At 34.1% G+C, this 18,876-nt stretch overlaps 1 protein-coding gene across 1 annotated transcript in view; it reads left to right on the top strand.

Moving 5' to 3' along the window:
- Positions 1-18,876, top strand: part of LOC120627445 — a 63,070-nt gene that overhangs the window by 39,799 nt on the left and 4,395 nt on the right. The gene's annotated exons all lie outside the window — the stretch shown is intronic.

The raw sequence follows: 18,876 nt of genomic DNA, 5'->3' as shown, positions 1-18,876 counted from the left end.
ATCAACCCATTACCAGCTCACTACAGAGAGACTTCTCTTCCCAAAATGAGAAGGGGTTGATGCCGTAGTCCACCACGCTGGCCTAGTGTGGATTGGTGGACTCAACACACCTTTGAGAACATTATGTAGAGCTCTCAGGCATGCAGGTTTCCTCACGATGTGTTCCTTCAACGTTGAAAAAATTTATTTAATAAATTTAATATAATTATTAATATTTAATTTATTAATATTTAATTGCTTAAAAAAAAATCCCATCACCATAAATTCTAATAATAAGCTCATTAGAATCGTCGCTCAGGCATCCCCTGACAGTGTATTTTTTGAACATTGGCAAAAAGTGCACCAGATGCAAACCTAAAATAATATAAAGTTGAATTTTAATTGTAATTTAATTAATTCTAACTATAATTTTTAATTTTATATGTTTCTTATAATTACCTATTGTTTTTTTTTTTTTATTAATTTAATTTTTAAATCTGAGTGTCTTTTACATTGATTTTATTTTAATCTCTCGATTTTGTATATCCCTAAGGTCCCTGACCTAAATTAAAATTATTTCATTTATTCATTTATATGGAAAAACCTTTAAATAACGAGTTTATAGGAAACTCTTAAAAAAGCTTGGTTTGCCTTCGGCTGCATCATGAGTTACCGAACGCTAGATTTTTAAGAAAAAAAAACATAATAAGCGAATCAATAACCTCCTATCGTGAAGTAAGTAAGTCGGGTGCTATTGTTTCTCGGATGGGAAAGAACATGTCAATCAAAGTCGATCAAAGTTAAACCCACCTACCTCGTATTAGATCAATCTTCAGTCGGCTCGGTCGGATTTTAAAGTCATTTTTATTTATTCGAGTACGAGATAGCGGCTTACTACATTCGACCATTAAAGGATAAGGGTTGCTTGGAGAAGATCGCTTCAAATGGTAACATCGCGACCATTTTTTTTATGATGAATCATCATGGTACATGAATATGCAGGCTAAAATAGATCTGACAGATAATATAAAGCAAGTCGAAGGAAGCCGAGCACAAGGGAACAAAAATGCGGAGTTCAGACGACACAAAACACACTCACACACACACACACTCACACAAACACACACACACACACACACTGACACAAACACACACAAATGTCAAGTGGACGGCTATCAAGAATTTTCTTTTATTATTCCACTACGCGTGAGCTCCTCACTGCAGCCTCACCTATTGTTAAGGAATGATGCAGTCTAAGCGGGTAGCGGGCTAACCTGTGACCGCTGACAAGTTAGCCCGCTACCGCTGTTATGTTAAACTCGTACGCGATATAGTACCAGAACACATAGTGGCTTCGCTGCAAGACTTTGTCGGTAGGGTAACTAGCCATGGCCGACCAGAGAGTATTCAGGAATAATAAATTCCCAAATTACATAACCTCCCACTTAAATCCGCCGCGCTCCTTACTGTGCTAGGAAGATCGAAAAACCGCGTAACTTCGTCTTTACCGAATCGGTTATTAAAGCTTTTAATATCTTAAAAAAACCTAGAAACGAATTGCAGCGCTACCTACCAGGTCCAGTTTTATTACAAACTATGTTATTCGCGGCCGGGCGGCCGCTTCATTTTTCTTGCTTCATGCGATAGGTTCTATTTGAATAATTTAAAAAGGAATTTGCAGGTGGATAATCAAAATTAATATTTATAAAACTATTTATTTGGATAAGGATTAATATCAGGAATGTCAACATCTTACAATTATACCCGTGTTTTCAAAGAAAGATTATAAAAAAGAAGTTATTGTGCCTTAACCATAACAGTTAGACATATAGCCTCGCGGATTCTTTTGTAGATAATCACGATTACTTGAAACATTTATTACATTGTTTTTATGTATCATCAATCATTTTCGCGTAAAGTAAAACCCTAAGTCGGTATGACATCTTTACAAAACATCGTTATATTTCAGCCAATTTACAGAAAACCATAGTAAAATTTACACTAAAACCATCCATCCATACATGTAACTATGATTTTAGTGTAAATTTTATTATGGTTTTTTTACCATTCCAAAATTTTCAAAATATATTAAATGTACAGAAATCTTCCAGTTACAGTTTTATTATAAGTATAGATGATGAAAATCATAAACGCGAACAATTGGTAGGAAATTAACTAAGATAGCTGGTAAGTCTCGCTTTGATTATATAATACAACATAACATATGGAAAAATTAATTAAGTATTATATCTATACGGTGAACTAGTTCATTTTATTATGATGATAATATTTAGTGATATTGCTTACCTATTGTGTCTGTTTGAACGCGTGGACAGTTTAACGATGCATTGTTTTAATTTACTCTAAGGTTTAAAAAGGCTTTAACCCAGAGCCATGGTATCTACCTACTGTTTTTTTTAAATAGAATATATTGGATATAATCTATATTTCAACCCTTCTCGTTGTGGGAGGAGACCAGTGCTCTGTAGTGGGCCGGTAATAGTTTGATATTATGATGATGAATCTTGAATCTATATTTCTATACTTCTCTTTAGTCATATTATAAAGAGGAAAGATTTCAATTTAATATAATAAGTAAAGGCCCCGAAACCACTAGAACGATATTAAACATTTTTTCAAATTCAAATTCAAATTCAAATTCAAATTCATTTATTGCATATTACAGGTCAGGTTGGATAGAATTATAAGTATGAAGTCCCAATGTATATTGCCTCTTTGGGCGTGCAACAATTACAGTGTAGGTTTTATATTTTACAGACTAAAGTTAATTATTTAGAACTAGTACATTAAATGTCATATTTAAACTAATTATAAAATTCATTAATATTATAAAATGTGTTGTTAACTAAAAGTTTAAAACACTCTTTTTTAAAATTAATTAAATTATTTTCCCTTACGATCTTTGGTAACTTATTATATATTTGTATAGCCATCACACAGACACTTTTGTTAAAGAACGCGGTTTTGTGAGGGGGAAACCTAAACTTATCCCTACAGCGTTCTCGTTTATGCCGCTCAAATAAATTCTCATTGTTTCTTAGAAATAAAGCAAGTTCAAATATGTATAAGGATGGGACAGTGAGAATATTAAGTTTCTTGAAGAATGGCTTGCAGCTTTCTCTTTTTTTGATTCCGCATATCGCTCTTATGCACCTTTTCTGCGCAACAAACACACTGTTAATATTTGTTGCGTTTCCCCAAAAAACTATGCCATACCTAAGAATTGAAACTACTTGGGCATGATATGCTACTAGTAATGTTTTCTGGTCAACCTTCTTGGACAACATGTATAGTGAATAGGAAAATTGATTTAGTCTTGAGCAAACATATTCAGCGTGTGATTTCCAGGTAAGGTTTTCGTCAATTTTTAAGCCTAAAAATTTAGTTGAGTGCGTTACTTCAATTTTTTTACCTAAATAGTTAATTTTTAAATTATATGAAGTTTTACGGCGTATATTTTGAAATGTCATAACCGTTGTTTTGTTGAAGTTTAGCTTTAGAGTATTATCACCTAACCATTTTACTATATCCGATAAACTGTTATTTATTGCAGTCTCGTGTTCTTTTACATTTTTACTAATATAAATTACCGTACAATCATCTGCGAATAGCACCATAGGGTGTTTTGTCGCTTGTGGCAGGTCATTGATATATATGAGGAAGAGCAGCGGCCCTAGCACACTTCCTTGAGGCACGCCACAAGTAACTTTTAGTGTTTTAGAGAAGTATTTAGTTTCTATTCGTGTTTGTTCATTAATCTTATCTATTTGTGTTATTTGAAATCTATCTGTAAGGTACGATTTTATTAAATTCAATGCGTTTCCTCTAACTCCGTAGCAATTTAATTTGGACAATAGTATGTTATGGTCAACATAATCGAACGCTTTGGTTAAATCCATAAACAATGATGATACAATTAGTTTATTATCTATATTCGTCATTACATTATAAATAAAGTTATATATAGCCGTATTTATAGTTTTGGATTTCCTAAAACCCATTTGATTTGCATTGAATATATTGAATTTTTCAAAGAAATTGTAAAAATTATTGTATATAATTTTTTCAATGATTTTAGAGAACACTGGAATCAAGGCCACTGGTCGGTAACATGAGATATCTTCTCTGTCTTGTTTCTTAAACAACGGCTTTATAATAGATGTTTTTAATTTATCTGGAAATATTCCTTGTTCTAAACACAGATTGATTATGTGGCATAAAACAGGTGAGATGATGCATGAAACATGTTTTATAATTTTTGTACATATATCGTCATATCCAGTACTATGTGTCATTTTTAATTGTTTTATGACTGAATGTACTTCTTGAGTAGATGTTGGGAATATGAAAAGTGAATGAGAAATATTAGTGGAAATACGATTGACACAATGTTGATTATTAATATTTTTAGGACGAGATACAAAAAACTCATTAAAAATTTCCGCAATGTCAATAGGATTTCTCAATACCTCATCTCCGTCCTTAATTTGGGTTATACATTCTCTTGGATAATTGTTTTTCGGTTGGTTTATGATGTTCCACATTGCCTTAGACTTATTGTTAGACCAATTTATCGAGTAGTTATTTTGAGATTTTTGCGTTAAACAAATGATCTTTTTTAATCGTTTTGAGTAGTTTTTAAAGATCCATTTATTTTCATTATTTGAGTTTATTCTATAATTCCAAAGGAGTTTTCTTTTGCGTTTACATCCTAGTTTTATACCTTTTGATATCCAACGTGGCCTTCTATGATTACTGATCTTAACTCTTACAGTGGGAAAACAAAGATCATAGAATAGCTTAAATGTATCATAAAATTTATTAAAAGCTTCATTAGCTAAATTACATTTGTTTGCATCGGCAAAAGCTATTTTTGAAATGCAATTTACAAATTTGTTCATGTTCTGCTTAGAGTACTCTCTTTTTTCTATGAACCAGTATTGAATTAGACAGCTTTTTTTAACAGGACATTTAAATATCTGTGCAGAATGATCTGATAGTGCCAATGCACAAATCTTCGTCTTACCTTTTGGAACATTATGTAAAATATTATCAATACATGTTCCACTACTTACTCTAGTCGGTTCGTTTACTGAAAAGTGTAAGTTATAGGATGTAATTATTTGTTTAAAATAATCAGCCGTATTATTTTGTTTAAGGATATCAATATTAAAGTCACCGCATATAACAACTTTTTTATTTTTTAAACGGATGGACTCTAAAATATTAGTAAGAGTATCAAAAAATATGTCAAAGTTATTTAGCCTATTATTTGGCACTCGATAGATGCATATTAATATTATTTTATGTTCAACTAACTCAATAGCAGATATTTCTATTACATTTGAAATACTTAAACGGTTTAAAATATCTAGTGATTTAAATTTATGGCATTTTTTTACTAATATACACGAACCACCGTTCCTTTTGTTTCTGGAATAGTGTGAACTTAGAATATAGTTAGGGATATACAATAGCTTTAAGTCATCTAAAGTCATGTTATGCTCTGTAATACACAAAGCATCAATCGGTTCTTTGTTGCTTTCAAATTCATCATTCATCTAAATGTGTTACTATCAGATCTGATTTACTGAGAAGTCCATTAATATTTTGATGAAAAATATTTAGATAATTATAGACGAAAAAAGTCTTGATTATTTCCTAATTTAGTCACCGTACTTGTACTGGGATATACCTCTTTATTTTGGTCGTTAGTGTTTATATTATAAGATCGATTTCTGGCCTTTTTTAGTACCGGAAAATAATGTGTTATCTTGTTAGGATCAGTGTAGGGCTTATTTGACCAAGTCACTTTATCTTCAGTCGATTTATACGATTTTTTATTTGCTTTATTAAAATAATATGGTATTGTGCCTGGCTTTAGCTTCGATTGTTGATTTGTGTTTTTTATTATTTTATTAGTGTTTGTATTCAATTTCCTACCACGGATATAGTATTTATCATAGTCAGAGTTATCGATAAAGGTATTTATTATGTCACAGCATTCTTTATTATTATTATTATAAAGCGTGCTATTTGTACGTATGTCTAAAAATTCACAGTTTTCGAAGCATCTTAGTATATTTTTTATGTAATTATTTAATTTTTGCACATTCAAATAGGAGTTGTATAATATGCTCGGGATAATTATTTTAGGCTTATTAAATCGCTTTAAAAATGCCGAGATTTCGGCTCCTAGTTTTATTGGATTAGTGTCGTTTGCTCCTATTCTTAAAACTAGCCAGTCCTTTTCGCTAAATTCTTCGTTTTTTAACGTACAAAATGAAGTAATGTGACTTGAGGTTGCATTCGGATAAGTTAATCCAAATATGGTATAGTTCTTAGGATTTTTATACATAGTTCTGATCTCTTTTAATTTAGCTGCATGGCCAATACATTGTTGGTCACCCAAAAAAATAATTTTATTCTGTGAAAAGCTCATTTGTTTGACTTGGGACGATGTATTGGTTCTAAGAACATATTTATTGGTCACTGTTGTCCTTTTTTGTTCCTGTAGTGAAGCAGAATTTTGTTTTAGTATAGGGTCTTTTTCATTTACTGTCTCTTGCTGAGTACTCGCTATTTTAAATTCTGAGTGTGTAATTGGTGATTTGAGAAATTTTGTTACAGACGTTCTTTTTGACTTTGGTGTAGATGTTATGTTGCAGATGGTGCCTTCATCCAATATTTTTTTTAACAGTTTTATTTGCTTTTCATTTTCCTCTGCAATCTTTTTCAGTTTCGTATTTTCTTGATTTCGTTTTATTACTTCTTCATGGGCACTCTCCAACTGACATGATAATACGGCAATTTCTTGTTTAAGATTTATTACTTGTGAAGTATTTCCTGTTGACAGATCAGGTAAGCTATTAAATGTGCTTATATGTGTGCTTCCATCTTTAAATGTCGAATTGTGTAGGTTATCTTCGACAGAAATGTTGGTAATATTTTCGAGAGATCGGTTGCAATGCAGTGTGCGTTTTATTTTTCTGTACGTAATATTATCTGTCTGCGACATTGTAACTTATTTATGAGTTTTATCTTTTCCAATCGTCTTTTTTTAAGAATTTGTCCGTTAATAATAAGAAAGCATAAAATTTTAAAAATATTTATACGCTCAACAGTTGTGGTGAGATTCGAACATGTGACCCTCTAACAGCGGCTATGTACAAGACCACTGCTCCAGCAGAGCTATGAAGTCAATGTCGTAAATAGTACTCTGATGTTGGTCAATTTTATACGATGTCTGTATAAAAAACTACTTGCGGACTGCCGAGTAGTGCCCTCTAGCGGTACCGGTTTTCCACAATTAAACCTAGCCTAGCCCATATAAGGCAACTACACTGTAGTTTAAGTTCACTTAGTTAGATGGCGGTTGCTTTCCTTTCCTGAGTCGGTTATTTCAAAATTACAAATTATGCAATTCATTTCATCGTCTTGTTATTGATTATTAGTTATTCAACACGTAATCGTTCTTTGTTAATGTCACTATGTCTAGAAATAATACAAATATATCCTTTCAAGTCTTACGGAACAGTTTATCACACTATTTTGGCACTTTTATGTTTTCACGTATTTAGGCGTTTTTTCGGTTTCCTGCACTGTTATTGTTTGGAAAACATTGCCACATGTTATTTATGCACTTTTGCACGATTTCACTGGTTTACATAGTACTATTTCCAGGATTTATAATTTTTAAAACAGTTTTATGACGGAGCCTGTTGTTTACACTAGCAGCGCCATCTGCTCATTCACTAATAGAAAGTTAAATTATCAAGAAACTTAAAGGCTTTAACTTATTTCCAAAAGATTTAGAGATCCTTAAGGAAATTGCAATGAAATACCCCAAGTAGCAAAACTTTTATTATTATTTTTTATGTTTACGTCTATAAATAAAAAGTAGGTATCTATTTACAATTAGTAGTATGTCAACGCGGGGCGGGGAACAGCTTTTTTTTATTTAATAACAATAAACTTTTCTTTATTAAATACATTATTTCCATTGGGACTTTTACACGGCTAGCCTGCGCAACACGTAAAAACTACGGGTATGTTGACCCGTTATCTCGGTTATGGTTAAAGAAAAAAACGAGTATCGGGTAGAGATAACTGTCACGTGGCGTGTATGCTAGCCCTATAGGAGGCCGTTCCAATAAGTATGTATACGTGGTTAAGTCGTGGACAACCAACGTATAAAGAGAACTATGTTGTTAGGTACCCTTTCTCTCTACTTTCTCTTGCTCTCTAACTCTCTCCCCTATGAGAGAACCAGCCTTTGCCGGCCTTAACTGATAATTTCTTTCTATAACAATAATTGAAAACCAACGGCCCAACTGATACTTAGTAAAAAAAAATCGGTTGTCTGTAACGTCGGTTTACGGACGATAGTTGAACGTGACAACGCCATAAGTAAATACTGATGGAATGGTTGCATTTTTCAAAAGAAAATTTTAATTTTATTAGTTTAATAGATATTTTGAATGCATAGAGAAGTAGGTAAATTGAAATCACAATTGAATTGATCAAGTTACATTTATTTGTACGCTTAAATATAATTATGTCAATTTTTCATCACAAGTGCAGTGAAAAGTGAATGTTGACAGCACATTCACTTTTCACTGCTCTTCTTACTTGACGAAAACATGTAAATGTATTATTGTATAGCAGCTGTCCACGCGGACGCATCGCTCACTCAAGTAAGAGAGAGACAGATGTTGAACGCCGAGGCCGATTGTGCCTCTTTGTCGCTCGTTCCACGCTCTCGCTTGCACTTCAAGCCATAAATGGAACGCCTCAAAGCGAGGTAACGCCGCATGAGTCATGTTTTTTCGTGTGTGCAGCTGGCTCCATCGAATTATAAGACTTTGTCGCGTCAAAAACCATAAACAAGCAACACTTCGCAGGGCATGCAAGGAAAACTTCTTAAAAAGTGCTGCCTTTTGTCTATAAACCTGAGGCGTAGGTGTTAACAGTGCCGTGATGACATATGCACAGAGTATGCAGATGATATAAAATGAAGATAATCTGCAGTTAGAGTTTTAAGAAATCCTAAGGATAGCCATTGTAAGAGCTATAAAAAGCCTACCCTTAGGTATTTATAACTCGTACATTTTCTTCATTTTAGAGGGTATCCTCTATGCACGCGACTGGGTGTTAAGCCTGGAATTATAGAAACAAAGCTTGGTGGCAAAAATAAACATGGCGACAGTACCTACTTCCCCGTACCCCGTTCTGTCATAGAAATACTACTTTATACTATTGTAGATAATATATGCGAATATTAAAAACGCCAAAACGTAAACAGAATATTATAATAAGTGTTTCTCTGGAACGTTTTATTCTCGGTAGTAAGATTATTACTTATCCATCTATAAATAAATACCACGTTAGTTGATATAGGTCGCGTCACGAAAACAGAGCGCCAGCGATGGTCATATCTGCCTATTCTGACTTTTCCAGAATTTATACAGTACCGAATAATAATTGGAAACGCAATTTACACAACTGCAGCTATACCTACTCGTCCTATAAATGGAATATTTACTGTTTATTTATTGTAACGACAGAGTTACTTTTAATATGATAGATGTTGTCATACAAACATTGTTGTCTCGTTATTAAACGAGTCATGTTTAGAAAGACAGAAGAAGAAGAGGAAAAAGTAGAAGAAACACTTTATTGCATGTACAGGAAAAGAAACAGTAAGGAGTATACAGTACACAATGTAGACATGCAAAGCCGGCCTTATTGCTGCAAGCAATCTCTTACAGGCAAGCTTTGTAGACAAGCCTTACATCAAGAGAACGGGATAGTTCCAAGAGTGTTGATATGTGTACATAAATACCAAAATGACAGAATATTTACGATATCACCTTCCCATTTTAGTATTTTGCATTTCTCAAAAAATCTCTTATAATAAATAAAGAAAAAGAATTGTATTATCTTTGCGCTTGTCAGAATATAGTAAGACACTTTCCATCTCCCTTTACCTCACTATATTTAAGTTTTTTAACATGCTCATCATCTATTTTGGTCGTTCTCTCCATGCCTCGGTGAGTACGCTAACCCATCGGTTATTATCTCTATTATGTGTTAATAAACATTAAAGCCCGCATTAGAGCAATGTAAAATCTCTTAATAACTCTATCCTATGAAAGAGTTGGCCTGTGCCTAGAAGTTGAACAAAAATAGGCTGAAGATGATAGTGTTTATTGCAAGTACTCTGGGTAAAAGAATGCAATCGCGTCGACACGAATTATCCCTACTTAATATTATAAATGTCAATGTAAGTTTGTTTGTTACGCTTTCACGCAAAAACTACCTAACCGATCCTCATGAAACTTTGTACACATATTTTTGGAAGTGTTAGAAATAATATAGAATACTTTTTATCCCGACATTAAGCTCGCTTCCTTTGGGAGAGGGAATGAAAGTGTTTGACGATTTTGCACAATAACTCCGGCAAATTAAAACCGATTTAAATAATTATTTTTGTACTATAGGGGTTATAATATGTGTTTAATTTTGCCCAAACTTTGTGTAGATCTGAATGTGCTTGCAGATAGAGGACAGAACTCCTCAGCGGACAGCAGCAAACCCCTCATTTAAGGCTAAGAGATACTGAATACTTTAAATTTTTTTAGACTTACAACAAAATTGAATGCATGAAATCAATAAAACAAAATCAAACGCAGACGAAGTCTCGGGCAACAGCTAGTATGATTTTATTTCCGTTTTAGGGGTGTGATTGGTTTAAATAGGCCAGTAGGCTCCACGCTAGCAACCCTAAGCCGCCAGTGCTCTTTTTACACAGCACGACGTATACATTTAAGCGTAGCCAGGTCGTTTCCACTGCTCTCCAAACAAAAGATATATTTAAATATACAAACAAATATCCCTAAGCCCCTCATTAAGGTTTTAAAGTCTAACAACAATTATATTATACCTACTCTAATCTTCATCCGCGTGCATCTATCTTTAAACACTGATAAGGGAATTATGAATCGTTTGTATATAGATCAACTTAGGCGCCGCACTGTTAAAATGTACCTATACAGCTGATGACAACAATAATTAAGTCTGGTCAGGACTCCATTAGTTTTTGAGGTCGCAAAACGTAGGTCAAAACGTACAACTTACAGTGGTCAGATGACTAATTAATTACTTTAGTTATTCAATTAAAAATTGAACTAATAATAATATTAGTTCTATATATGCGGAATTTCGTCTGGTTTGTTTAATTTAAGGAAATAAATATCACATGATTCAACCACAGAATTAAGAATATACAGAAGCCGTACACGACAAATATCGAAGCATCAAAAACCACTCCACTTAAGTAGTATTTCTAGAACAGGTGGTTATTCACTTTTTCTATTTAGCAGTTGTGTTCTTTTGGGAAAATAAACGACATCTTTAACCAAAAAAAAACCTGAAAACGGACATAGTATCGCTAGCTATACTATGGCGTACTTATACCGCCTTTTGTATCCTGCTTCATTTTTCGTGTGTTTGTTCTTTTTTCTCTTCCCGTTTTTCTAAGTGGTATACAAATAAAGAGTATAAAAATAGTATAATTCTTTTATCAAGGAAAAAAACCCGGGAAACGTGTCTTTTGATGTAGTAACATATTCACTTTGCTACTTATAATACGGCTTCAAAGCAAAACTGCTCCTGACACCATTTTGATAGACTTGCATTCTAGAGACAGGCTTCAGACGTAATAAGCTTTTTTTAACTCGAATAAAGTAATTTCACAGTATCTTACATTAATAATAATAATAATGATTTATTAAATTAATATTTAATTAATAATATTTAATTTTTATTTTGGAGATTTCTCGGAATCTATCGGTCCAAATCGATCTCAAAATTGTAGAAAATCTAAGTTTAGTGAAGCTCTTTAGAATGCCGCAAATCGCGATCCAATCGATCAAGCCGTTCAAAAGTTATGAGAGGTTTACATACATACATACACACACACACACACATACATACAGACATGATGACACCATCGCGGGAATAGTCAGGAAAGCTTTCTAGGACCTCAAAACGTCGACATCTGATGAAAACTCGATTTCCGGAAAACGGGGTGAAACCAATAACTTCCCAAGTTGGGAAGTTATTGAAAATTTTAAATTTTCTTATGATACAACTATAACTAGATGCCGTCTCTTAATATAAATTTACTGACCCCAGTTATCATATCTTACCCAGAACAATCTTCCATTTTTTGTCGCTGCTACTGCCAGTCATCTCTCTGTGAATGAACTGTTCTGTGTAATCAAAATACAACTTGCTTTAACGGTGAAGGAAAACATCGTGAGGAAATTTGCATGGCTGAGTATTCCTCATAATGTTTTCAAAGGGATCTAAAGTTTACCAATACGCACTTGGCCAGCGTGGTGGACTACGGACCTACAATGGCCCGGTAATGAGCTGATATATTTGTGTAAAGCGGACAAAACTTTAAGTCAAAAATATATGATAATAATATACTATGACAATACACACATCGCCATCTAGCCCCAAAGGAAGCGTAGCTTGTATATACAGATATGCACCCAGCACTGAAAAACATTAATGTTCGTCACACAAACATTTTTCCAGCTGTCGAAATTGAACCCACGGCCTTGGACTTGGAAAAAGGGTGCGTGCCGAATAACGTATATTTTTTACCCTCCCTCTCTACTTTCTCTTGCTCTCTAACTCTCTCCCCTATGAGAGAACCAGCCTTTGCCGGCCTTAACTGATAATTTCTTTCTATAACAATAATTGACGTACCAACGGCCCAACTGATACTTAGTAAAAAAAAATCGGTTGTCTGTAACGTCGGTTTACGGACGATAGTTGAACGTGACAACGCCATAAGTAAATACTGATGGAATGGTTGCATTTTTCAAAAGGAAATTTTAATTTTATTAGTTTGATAGATATTTTGAATGCATAGAGAAGTAGGTAAATTGAAATCACAATTGAATTGATCAAGTTACATTTATTTGTACGCTTAAATATAATTATGTCAATTTTTCATCACAAGTGCAGTGAAAAGTGAATGTTGACAGCACATTCACTTTTCACTGCTCTTCTTACTTGACGAAAACATGTAAATGTATTATTGTATAGCAGCTGTCCACGCGGACGCATCGCTCACTCAAGTAAGAGAGAGACAGATGTTGAACGCCGAGGCCGATTGTGCCTCTTTGTCGCTCGTTCCACGCTCTCGCTTGCACTTCAAGCCATAAATGGAACGCCTCAAAGCGAGGTAACGCCGCATGAGTCATGTTTTTTCGTGTGTGCAGCTGGCTCCATCGAATTATAAGACGTTGTCGCGTCAAAAACCATAAACAAGCAACACTTCGCAGGGCATGCAAGGAAAACTTCTTAAAAAGTGCTGCCTTTTGTCTATAAACCTGAGGCGTAGGTGTTAACAGTGCCGTGATGACATATGCACAGAGTATGCAGATGATATAAAATGAAGATAATCTGCAGTTAGAGTTTTAAGAAATCCTAAGGATAGCCATTGTAAGAGCTATAAAAAGCCTACCCTTAGGTATTTATAACTCGTACATTTTCTTCATTTTAGAGGGTATCCTCTATGCACGCGACTGGGTGTTAAGCCTGGAATTATAGAAACAAAGCTTGGTGGCAAAAATAAACATGGCGACAGTACCTACTTCCCCGTACCCCGTTCTGTCATAGAAATACTACTTTATACTATTGTAGATAATATATGCGAATATTAAAAACGCCAAAACGTAAACAGAATATTATAATAAGTGTTTCTCTGGAACGTTTTATTCTCGGTAGTAAGATTATTACTTATCCATCTATAAATAAATACCACGTTAGTTGATATAGGTCGCGTCACGAAAACAGAGCGCCAGCGATGGTCATATCTGCCTATTCTGACTTTTCCAGAATTTATACAGTACCGAATAATAATTGGAAACGCAATTTACACAACTGCAGCTATACCTACTCGTCCTATAAATGGAATATTTACTGTTTATTTATTGTAACGACCGAGTTACTTTTAATATGATAGATGTTGTCATACAAACATTGTTGTCTCGTTATTAAACGAGTCATGTTTAGAAAGACAGAAGAAGAAGAGGAAAAAGAAGAAGAAACACTTTATTGCATGTACAGGAAAAGAAACAGTAAGGAGTATACAGTACACAATGTAGACATGCAAAGCCGGCCTTATTGCTGCAAGCAATCTCTTACAGGCAAGCTTTGTAGACAAGCCTTACATCAAGAGAACGGGATAGTTCCAAGAGTGTTGATATGTGTACATAAATACCAAAATGACAGAATATTTACGATATCACCTTCCCATTTTAGTATTTTGCATTTCTCAAAAAATCTCTTATAATAAATAAAGAAAAAGAATTGTATTATCTTTGCGCTTGTCAGAATATAGTAAGACACTTTCCATCTCCCTTTACCTCACTATATTTAAGTTTTTTAACATGCTCATCATCTATTTTGGTCGTTCTCTCCATGCCTCGGTGAGTACGCTAACCCATCGGTTATTATCTCTATTATGTGTTAATAAACATTAAAGCCCGCATTAGAGCAATGTAAAATCTCTTAATAACTCTATCCTATGAAAGAGTTGGCCTGTGCCTAGAAGTTGAACAAAAATAGGCTGAAGATGATAGTGTTTATTGCAAGTACTCTGGGTAAAAGAATGCAATCGCGTCGACACGAATTATCCCTACTTAATATTATAAATGTCAATGTAAGTTTGTTTGTTACGCTTTCACGCAAAAACTACCTAACCGATCCTCATGAAACTTTGTACACATATTTTTGGAAGTGTTAGAAATAATATAGAATACTTTTTATCCCGACATTAAGCTCGCTTCCTTTGGGAGAGGGAATGAAAGTGTTTGACGATTTTGCACAATAACTCCGGCAAATTAAAACCGATTTAAATAATTATTTTTGTACTATAGGGGTTATAATATGTGTTTAATTTTGCCCAAACTTTGTGTAGATCTGAATGTGCTTGCAGATAGAGGACAGAACTCCTCAGCGGACAGCAGCAAACCCCTCATTTAAGGCTAAGAGATACTGAATACTTTAAATTTTTTTAGACTTACAACAAAATTGAATGCATGAAATCAATAAAACAAAATCAAACGCAGACGAAGTCTCGGGCAACAGCTAGTATGATTTTATTTCCGTTTTAGGGGTGTGATTGGTTTAAATAGGCCAGTAGGCTCCACGCTAGCAACCCTAAGCCGCCAGTGCTCTTTTTACACAGCACGACGTATACATTTAAGCGTAGCCAGGTCGTTTCCACTGCTCTCCAAACAAAAGATATATTTAAATATACAAACAAATATCCCTAAGCCCCTCATTAAGGTTTTAAAGTCTAACAACAATTATATTATACCTACTCTAATCTTCATCCGCGTGCATCTATCTTTAAACACTGATAAGGGAATTATGAATCGTTTGTATATAGATCAACTTAGGCGCCGCACTGTTAAAATGTACCTATACAGCTGATGACAACAATAATTAAGTCTGGTCAGGACTCCATTAGTTTTTGAGGTCGCAAAACGTAGGTCAAAACGTACAACTTACAGTGGTCAGATGACTAATTAATTACTTTAGTTATTCAATTAAAAATTGAACTAATAATAATATTAGTTCTATATATGCGGAATTTCGTCTGGTTTGTTTAATTTAAGGAAATAAATACAGTGTAAACTCTTTATAACGAAACTCGAGGGACTGAGCATTTTTTGTCGTTATAGAGAGTTATCGTTATATGGAGTGAACAAAAAAAAACCAAATTAATAAGAATTTTTAATACAAGAATTTTTAATTGTAGGTATGTCTTAGATAATAAATGCTTATACATATAAATTATTGTTTACACATATAGTCTGATAATTTCGTCTGACGTTTTTTGCTATGCCAGTACTTGTTTTCATCACTTCCGAGAAAACAATGCGTCATACTGCACGTGTACAAGGCAATTAAGGATAACAAAAGCTAGACCGACCTCGGATGTTTCGGAGCTTCAAAGTCTTTTGTTACCTGATAACATAACATAAACAATAATACCGATAATAAATATTTACTGTCTACAAATATGAACACATTTCTTCGTAATAGAGAATGGCGTATCGCTATAAAGAGTGTTTCAATATGTGAGTTTTAACGCAAACCAACCAACTTGGGCTCACTCCAACGTTATAGGGAGTTTATCGTTATAAAGGATAACGTTATAAAGAGTTTACACTGTATCACATGATTCAACCACAGAATTAAGAATATACAGAAGCCGTACACGACAAATATCGAAGCATCAAAAACCACTCCACTTAAGTAGTATTTCTAGAACAGGTGGTTATTCACTTTTTCTATTTAGCAGTTGTGTTCTTTTGGGAAAATAAACGACATCTTTTACCAAAAAAAAACCTGAAAACGGACATAGTATCGCTAGCTATACTATGGCGTACTTATACCGCCTTTTGTATCCTGCTTCATTTTTCGTGTGTTTGTTCTTTTTTCTCTTCTCGTTTTTCTGAGTGGTATACAAATAAAGAGTATAAAAATAGTATAATTCTTTTATCAAGGAAAAAAACCCGGGAAACGTGTCTTTCGATGTAGTAACATATTCACTTTGCTACTTATAATACGGCTTCAAAGCAAAACTGCTCCTGACACCATTTTGATAGACTTGCATTCTAGAGACAGGCTTCAGACGTAATAAGCTTTTTTTAACTCGAATAAAGTAATTTCACAGTATCTTACATTAATAATAATAAGTCTCAAAATACTTGGACCTTGCTCACGAGATTACCGCCATGTGGAGTGTTGAGACAACATTCATTTTTCCGATAGTTGTTACAGGCAAGGCAGGCAGGTCTTCTCGCGAAAAGCTTCGATCAATATCTTAAGAAGCTTTCGCTTGGTTGTTGGATCAAGTAGGTCGTATACAGAAGGCAGTAATACTTGAAACGGCACGTATTGTGAGGAGGCTCCTCACTCTGGAGTCCTGACCGTCAGTTGTTTGGGTACTAAAAAGCCCCGCAAGCGGAAGAGGGGTTTTTTTTATAAAGTTTTAATAGCGTTTTTTGTTTTTCTTTTATAATTCCCTCTGTTGAAAATTTTAAAAAAATGTATAAATTTGTAATGATAGTAATGTAACAAAATAGAACCTGTTCTATCATCATTCGCATCCCACTGCCCGGCACAGGTCTCCTCTCACATAGGAGAGACGATTGTAATCGTAGACCGACCACGCTGCTCCAATGCGGGTTGATGGGCTTTAACGACTATTGTCACAAATTTAAGGATAGTATTCGGGACCCGCGGCTTAACGTGTTCTCTGAGGTACAAGGATTCACACGACCAATTTCCTAACTCCGGATTAGTACTGAACATTCTTTAACAGAAATAACACTAGACTTAACAGTTTTTGGCCCGACTGATGTGCGCCAGGTTGATTACGTGTTACTTTTGTCTTTTTTTTTTGTATGCAAAAGTGACATTTGACAGCTATGATCGCGAGATTTACGCCTGGCGCAAGCAAGCCTGCTGTGAGATACTTAATTACCCTGGTTGGATTCGAACCCAGAACCTCGTAGTTAAACATGCAAATCGAGGCAATTGTGCTATAGTACTTACTAATACTCGGTATTTTAGGCTAGCAGTAACATCATAAATTTCGTAAGTTTTTAAAAACAATATATATTTTTGATATTATTGAAACTGTTCCCAGTTTGAATAATTTCAACTTCCAACATCCTTTATGGATATCGGTGATAAACTTAATCTGTTAATTTGAGAGATTTCAACTTATGTAATCAGTTTTTAAGTAATAAAACAATAAAACTCTCAGCGACGATCTGTTAGTGGAATTGACTCTGTTAATGATTCATGTTTTATGTACCCTTAGTTACAGATAAAATTATTGTTGTTTGTTTAATTTTTAGTTTAGTTAATTAGTTGTCCAATTAGAGTACGACGATAAATAGGTCTATCGTTGTGGTCACCATGTGTTTGTGGCGTGTCAATACTCAGTAATATCGATATAGACAGTGTTTCTATAATACCCCATTATTTGAATAGAGAGCTGACTAAGAAAAACGTATACTTATAAAATTTTCGTTAAAGGTAATCATCTTTTAATACACATCATAAAATCGGTCGGTAGAGCCGTTTAAAAGTAATTATAAAAAATAAAAACTTTGATTTATTAAATTAATATTTAATTAATAAAATTTAATTTTTATTTTTGAGATTTCTCGGAATCTATCGGTCCGAATCGATCTCAAAATTGTAGAAAATCTAAGTTTAGTGATGCCCTTTAGAATGCCGCAAATCGCGATTCAATCGATCAAGCCGTTCAAAAGTTATGAGAGGTTTACATACATACATACATACACACACACACACATACATACAGACATGATGACACCATCGCGGGAATAGTCAGGAAAGCTTTCTAGGACCTCAAAACGTCGACATCTGATGAAAACTCGATTTCCGAAAAACGGGGTGAAACTTTTTAATTTTCTTACTACTCGTATAAATAGATGCTGTCTCTTAATATAAATTTACTGATCCCAGTTATAATATCTTACCCAGAACAATCTACCATTTTTTTGTCGCTGCTACTGCCAGTCATCTCTCTGTGAATGAACTGTTCTGTGTAATCAAAATACAACTTGCTTTAACGGTGAAGGAAAACATCGTGAGGAAATTTGCATGCCTGAGTATTCCTCATAATGTTTTCAAAGGGATCTAAAGTTTACCAATCCGCACTTGGCCAGCGTGGTGGACCGCGGACCTACAATGACCCGGTAATGAGCTGATATATTTGTGTAAAGCGGACAAACTTTAAGT

The sequence above is a fragment of the Pararge aegeria genome, chromosome 11 (assembly GCF_905163445.1).
Source record: "Pararge aegeria chromosome 11, ilParAegt1.1, whole genome shotgun sequence".
NCBI lineage: Eukaryota > Metazoa > Arthropoda > Insecta > Lepidoptera > Nymphalidae > Pararge > Pararge aegeria.
This window is presented reverse-complemented; position numbering and strand designations above follow the sequence as displayed.